Below are 7,753 nucleotides of genomic sequence, written 5' to 3' on the forward strand. Positions count from 1 at the left end.
ATAAAATTTGTAAAATATATGTAAAATAAATATATGTAAAGCAAAAATAAATGATGTAAATAAAATTTGTAAATAAATAAAACTCGCAAATAATATTTTTGTACATAATCGAATAAAATCAAATCGAAATAAGTTATAACATTTCAAGGAAATTGACAAAAGTACAAGGTACTAATATAAAAACGTTAACGCTATTTGTTGTTAAAGTTATAATGAGCAAATATTGTTTACGAAAGTTAAAACAATATTAAAACAATATTGTTTACGAAAGTTAAAACAATATTATAAGTAAAATTTTAATTATATAAAAGTATTCGCAAACAATAATTTTATAGTTGATCGAATAAAATATTCCATGCAACCGGGCCTGTCCGGGAGTTGAACCCGGGACCTCTCGCACCCTAAGCGAGAATCATACCACTAGACCAACAGGCCGATGTAAGATAGGTTGGTTACAAATATAATATTTTAACTTAAAAAAAGCTGTTGCTTGTTTTGCAACTATTATATTGGTGTTTAGTCAAATATGATTAATACTTGATTGATTACTTAAAGTTATTCTGATAATGATTAATTACTTATGCCTATACTTGATTATACTTGAAGTAATTCAAATTATGATTGATTACTTGAAGGGGAGGGAGACAGGGGAGACCTCGGACATAGAGAGAGAATGGACACTTTGAAATCTCCTACCCTGTTATAGGTAACTATAGATAACATTAGGACAATGTTATCTATAGTTGATATGCTGGTAGACATACGCTCGTAGCTTTAAAATAGTTAGGTGTGAGTTTCCCGCTAAAAAACCAGATTTTAGAGAGAAAAAACGACTTTTTTAATTCTTTGATGTAAAATTTTCTATTTCAACTTGAAATTGAAAATTTTACATCAAAGAACCAAAAAATCGTTTTTTCACTCTAAAATCTGTTTTTTTCACTCTAAAATCTGTTTTGTTTTAGAAAAAATTGCACAAACTCTGGCAGAGTTTATAACTAGGGTCTAAATGATTCACTTGAAATACAAGTGAACCATTCAGACCCTAGTTATAAACTCTGCTAGAGTTTGTGCAATTTTTTCTAAAACAAACGGTTACCTGTGGACGTTGGGAATGTAAGTATTTGTAATCTATATATGGTGTTGCTCGATCCCCTTGATTTTTTCAATGTACCCCTTATGGGGAGACTTCGGACATTTCGGACATTGTCTAAAGTCTTCTACGATGCTTTAATAAAATAAAAATAACAATTTCCTATGGACAATTATTAAAGATTTGTAAATTTCTATTTGTACAATCATTAACCAGGTGCGGGTTTAGCTTTTTAAAGAAGTTAGTGAAGAAATGTTAGCGCTTCAAGATATAGAGAGAAGGGGGAGGGGCAGGGGGAGGGAACCCCCTTCAAGCGAGGGGGTAACTTAAATTTGCCCCCTCATTTGTCGAGGAGACAAATTTAAAGGGTTCAAAAATTTTAAAAGAAATTACTTGTTTACAAACTCTTTAACGGACGCTAAAACGGACACGGACCATTGAACCTGCTCAATCTGTCAAGCTTTGGTCTCTCTCCCGTCGTCGTAATGCTGTCGTAAAAAAATCTATTTTTCTTTTCTACAAATACTATCATGATCACTGCTCAAAGGAGCAGTGATCATGATAGTATTTGTAGAAAAGAAACTAAACTAAAAAACTAAAACTCATTCTCGCTATTTAGCTGAGTCTAAAGCACTAATTATTTCAGACACCCTTTTTATGAATTCAAAAAAGAAAGCTAGGGTATTACTAATTAAAATCGATTAGAGGAAAAAAATACAACTAACTAATTAAAACACTAACATAATATTTCAAATTTAATACACAGTATAATTAATTTATGACAAAACAGTAACAACAAACAATGTTTATACTTTTAGCAACTTTCTTAACTCAGTTTTTTAATTGATCGTTAATACCTTTAACGTTAATACCGGTACCTTGAAACAAATTTCTAATTTTACTTTAACTAGTCTCACAAGTTTAACCTATTATATTTTGGTAATTTATAGATTTTATTTTGTCGAAAAATTTTTTTTTACAAATTAAACTAATCGCCTAAAAAAAAAGGCGTATTAAAAAAATTGTTACGAAGCAAAAACTAAAAGTGTGTCATGGCGCCCCACTCTCCCCTACATTGTTTCCGAAATAATGCTAAAAATAATTAAAATCTAAATAGACACACAACATTATTACCATATATATAACAAAAATTATTATTAACATGAAAGATACAATATTGTAATAATATAATAATATACAATATAGTAGTAACAATATAGTAATAACATGAATATTAATCGTAAACTTCGGTAAACAATGTAAACAAACTTGCGATGCGGCCGGTGAACAGTTATCACTTACTTTAACTGTATTGAAGTCATTTTTTCCCCTAAACTGCTGGCTAGTGATCAATAAAGTAAATTTCAAGTCATGAAAGTTTACAAAATTAAAACCATATTTTAACAGTTAAGCAAGGTAAACTAAAATAATGACGCTGAGTAGAACGTTTGAAAAGGTAGAACTAAAAAATAGAAAAAAGATATATTTAATAAAATAAATATTTAAATTTTTGTAAAACATAATGCTCTTAATTAAAATATAAAAATTACAGTACATCAAAAAGTAAAATCTTATATATTTTTTAGATATAAAAACTGATAAAATCCTATTTACTGATGAAGGTGTTAAGGTTACTAAAGAGAAAAAAAAAAGTATATTTAGAATCAAAATTTTGAAATATTATTTTATATTAAAAAATGTAATTAAAATAATTTTACTTTCATTAATTTTAATTTGTTTTACTTCATGTGTTTTATAAAATCTAAAATAAGAAAAAAATCATTTTAAACTACAAAAATATTTAAAAAAAGTAATACAAACTTTTCACTTTTTTTTTCAATCAAATTAATTCAATTGAACTGATATGTTGGAAGAACAACTACTTGTAATATTTATACTTATTCTTAGTCTTACATTTATTACATAATCAACCCTGTTTATTGCTTGTTTATAATTGAGGAAGGACTGACCTCTGGAATTTTAACAACATACTTTGTTCAGAAAAAAGGTAACTGTACTGTATTTCAAAAAAAAAAAAAAGATTTTGTTACTAATATGGCCCAGACATTAAGTATTACGTAAACTAATTATATATAGATTTAAAAATTTAAAACAACTTAAAAAACATTAAACATAAAATATTAAAAGTTAACTTACAGATTAACAAATTAAAAAAACTTGTTTTAGAAAATGAACAATAATAATTAAAAAAAAATGGTTAACAAATTTTATCTGTAAAATTTAATCTACGATTTTTAAGTGCAAATAAGTCTATAACTTTTTCAACATTAGGTTCCATCTTTTGGTAAATATGCAATAAAGCAAGACTGTTCACTCTTTCAGATATCATAGTACTTTGTGTGTAGCGTTTTAATTGTCTCATAGCTGAAAACGATCTTTCACACGCAGAAGAGCTTACTGGCAATGTTCCTAGAATGCGAAGACAAACTCTTAAATTTGCGATTTGATTGTTAGGAAGACTTTTTAAAGTACTTGAAATATTATCTGGTTAGCAAATTTTTTCTTGAACCCAATAGCTTTCCCACAAATCAAGTTCTGAGCTTAAAGAAATTGCACATGGCAAAACTGTTGAACAAAAATTTACAAAAGATTGAAACTTAATTTTCCAGTCAATCTTCTTAGAAACGTAAGACATCATTTTATCTGGAATAATAACCAAACCATCATAAGCAACCGAAGCATCATCACTAAATCTGTTATTAACTTCGAATAGGAGGTGATAGATAAGTGGTTTGGTTAACGATTTCTTGAAATAATCTGAAGTTGAACAACAAGGAACATTACTTCTATATATTTGACAACTTGATACTCTTGGTTTAACTTCTGCAACATCAACTTTAGAAGCAAGACAAAGAATTGTATCATACCACTTTATGTGATAATCATCTATTAGATTTCTAAGTGTAAACATACAACATTTTAAAGCTGAAGTAGAATTTAAACCATCACAAATGTCAAAAGTTTTACCTTGCAACATTTGTGTAATAGGAATAGTGTAGTCAAGAACTGTTCGAGTAATCACTGAAGATGCAATAAAATCAAAAGTTGTAATGAGTTTTAAAAAAAAAGAAGCTTGTGAGGAAGTTTCTTTATTGCACTTTTTTTCTAAATTCATGCTCATTCCTTCAAGACAAAAACAATAGATACAAACAAACTTTCAAAATCATCCAATCCAGTTATGTGTTTAACCCATCTTGTGCAACAAACATCAATTAATTTTTTGTTTGTTGCAGAAGGACAATGTTTGGTGATAGCTGCTTCTAATAAATTTTGTCTTGACTCAGAAAAATTAAAAAATAAGATAATTGTTTTACTTGAGCCATCATATTTCTGACTTCATGCAATTTGCACGAATTTGCTACACTAAGATTAGGAAGATGACTAAAACAGTGAGTATAAACTGTTTTGTCATTGTGATCTTTAATTCTCTTTGCAAGACCTTTAATATGACCAGCAACAGATCCTGCACCATCGACAATTGGATATGTCAAGAGAATAATCTTTAAGACATGATAAAATAGTTTTGCAGAGAGCTTCTCCTGATAAACCATTTTCGCATTTTCGTAAAAAACCCATAAATTCTTCTCTAACATCAAAAGAGCTATCTATAAATCTAATAATTAAAGACATTTGTTCCTGATTGGAGCAATCAGATGCTTCATCAGCAATTATCGAAAAAAATTGATTTTCCTTTATATCGGAAATTAAAATATTCTGGATATATTTTCCACAACAATTTATTTATTCATTTTGTGACGAATTAGAAATATAAGATGCATTCTTTGCACAGCTGTTAAGATAATGCTCAAGAACTTTATCCCCACCTCTGATCCTGTAGTTTAAAAGTTCAACAAAATTTCCTACTCCATTTACTAAAGAATATTTTCCAACAGTGGGACGATGTTGGGAATCATCACGATGACCTCTAAAAGCTATACTGAGACAGCCTAAGAAAATGATTGAGTCAACAATTGAACGCAATTTGTCCCGATTTAAAGCAACCTCCTTTTCATATTCTTTATTAATTAAAATATCAATATTTTGAATACTTCTATTCATTGTATTTAAAACTGCTGAAAATATGGTCCAGGTGTTATAGTGAAGACTTTGTACAGCTAAGTGATGTTCATGTTCTTTCCTTTTTTCCCATAATAATGTCTTTTAAAAAAGCATTCACAGCATCTGGCCAGTGCTTTACAGGCTGAGAAAACAAGTTTTTACATTTACTAGATTTCGAAAAGTACTTAAACCCAAACAAAACACAACTCAAACAATATGCTCCATCTTCAGATGGTGAATAACTAAGCCATGAAAATTGATTTAACCAGATAAGTTGGAAAGATTGTTTAAAGATTTAAAGTAGATGCTTTTGAACAAAAGCATGCAATATCATATTCACTAGGGAATTCACCTGACAACTTATTTGTATTGGACTTAGTTTTGAAATTTTGGCTGATAAAAACTTTTTTTTTTTAATTTTACATAATTTTTCATTTAAAGGTAGCAAAGTATTGGAAGAACACGATTTTGAATCTATAAAGGAGTCAAAGACACTATTTCTGTGAGAGGATGTTATAAATTTGCTGTTATTAAGTTCATATAAAAAAGATTTATCAGCAATGATAGAAATAGGTGGTTCTTGATTAGTGTTGTATTTATCTGTAAATATAGTAATTGTTAATTGTTTAGCACAATTACTAACTTTTTTACATAAAAATTTATGCTTCAAGCACTTCTCATCTGGAACGAAAACTAGAGGTACATAATGATTGTGTTTATATGAAAGAGAACCAATTGTTCTATAGTAGCACTGAACTTGTTTAAAACACACAGTTGAAAGAGCAAGAACGCAAAGAAAACCAGACCATACGAATTCTTGACATATATGTAATGCTTCTTCCTTAACAAGATCATCTTTTAGTTTTCCTGAGTCTACAGAATGTGTGGACACTGCTAACAAATTATCTATTGATGAAAACTATTGGATACTTTAGGCACAAGCTGACAAACGATGGATGATTACTATAAAATGAGGGATTTAAATATAAATCAATTGCTGTCTGAATTCTTAAATTACCAAATTATTATCACCACTCAGACAAATGGAAAACGAACCAAATAGACAATTACCAGTAGATTCAGATCTGTAAAAAAAAATGAATAAAGCTTTTTAATACACAGTAAAAAAGATCCAACACCAAGCACCAAACTTAATGTAATATAAAGTTTTATTCAAGTATTTATATGTTTTATAAAAAAAAAAGAAAATCAATTAGATCAAAGTAAAAGAGAAATAAAAAAATGGTTTGTTTATGCTAACTTTCTTAAAGCAATTTTAAGTCAAATTTATTATTATTATTGTTGTTATTAATATTATTATTATTATTACTATTGTTGTTGCTGATATAAAGAATGAATTTTTGCTATTGTTTTCTGTTTTACTTTTTGAAATAAATAGAGAAATGCTTACTTTAACGCCATAGTTTTCCTTGAGTTCTGCGGAATGTCACACTCGACAGAAATATTTCTCATTATTGACTTTTGAACAGTCAATAAGTCATAAAGATCTGGTTTGTGGAGGAAATTAATCTTTAACGACAATTCGCAAAAAATAGTTCGTAGATTTTCAATACAACCGTTCTCAATTAATTTTCTTTCTGACTGTAAAGAAATGCAAGACATGCTAAGAAATGTTTTAATTTAGTCAGTTGAAAGTTTCTTTTAAAATCAGCAATCGATAGAAACAAACAATCGATTAACGACTAACTTGCGCCTGAAGTTACGCTACCGAACGATGAAAAAAAAACCACTAGTTAAATAAAGTTACGCTACCGAACGATGAAAAAAAACCATTAGTTAAATGAACTAAATAATTTTTTGGACTCTCGTTTGCCTAATAAACGGTAGTGGGACGTCAGAGCGAAAAGTTTTAAAAAGCGAAAGAACGTTAAAGCGAAAAGTTTAAAAGCGAAAACCGGGAAATCGAGTATCGTGATAATTCAGTAACAAAAACAACAACAATGTTATTATTGAGATAATTTTTTGTGATTTTGTTATTATTTCAATGTTATATTATAGATTATTTGGCGTTTGAATTTTTTTTTTTTTTTTAAATTGTTTATATTTTTTATTTTTTAGTTATTAGTTTAGAATTATTTATATATTTGGTATTCTAGCTGAGAGTTATAGTTACAGTTAGAGTTTATTAGATTAATAAATAAAAAAACTTATTGTATATAGTTTAGAATTATTTATTCATTTGTTATTTTAGCTGAGAGTAATAGTTACAGTGCGACAAAATAGTATAAAATCTTCCATAAAAATTATTTTTGCACTACAAGTTATCTGATAAAAAATAGACTTGCATAATTTCTTATTGATATTATTTCATTTGAATTTCTATTTTGATATTTATACATTACATTTCAAGCAAAAGAATGTTCCTTTGTTTAAATAAAAATTATTCTTAAAATTAAAAAGATGCAAATTAATAATGTGCTTTTATTTTGATTAGGTATGGTGAGTTAGGCTGTTTACCCTTGATACTCTTAGAAATGATTAGATAGTTCAACCTCAAGAATTGATGTTTAAATTTTTAGTCATACCCTAAAAGCCAGGGCAAATATATCAACACAACATATT

The 7,753-nt window shown here is 28.0% G+C and overlaps 1 non-coding gene across 1 annotated transcript; it reads right to left on the reverse strand.

The window, feature by feature from the left end:
* Positions 1-363: 363 nt before the first annotated feature.
* trnap-agg (transfer RNA proline (anticodon AGG)) lies at positions 364-435 on the reverse strand. Its single transcript has one exon. It is a non-coding gene; the product is annotated as a tRNA-Pro (tRNA).
* Between the last annotated feature and the right edge of the window lie 7,318 nt (positions 436-7,753).

The sequence above is a fragment of the Hydra vulgaris genome, chromosome 09 (genome assembly GCF_038396675.1).
Source record: "Hydra vulgaris chromosome 09, alternate assembly HydraT2T_AEP".
Classification (NCBI taxonomy): domain Eukaryota; kingdom Metazoa; phylum Cnidaria; class Hydrozoa; order Anthoathecata; family Hydridae; genus Hydra; species Hydra vulgaris.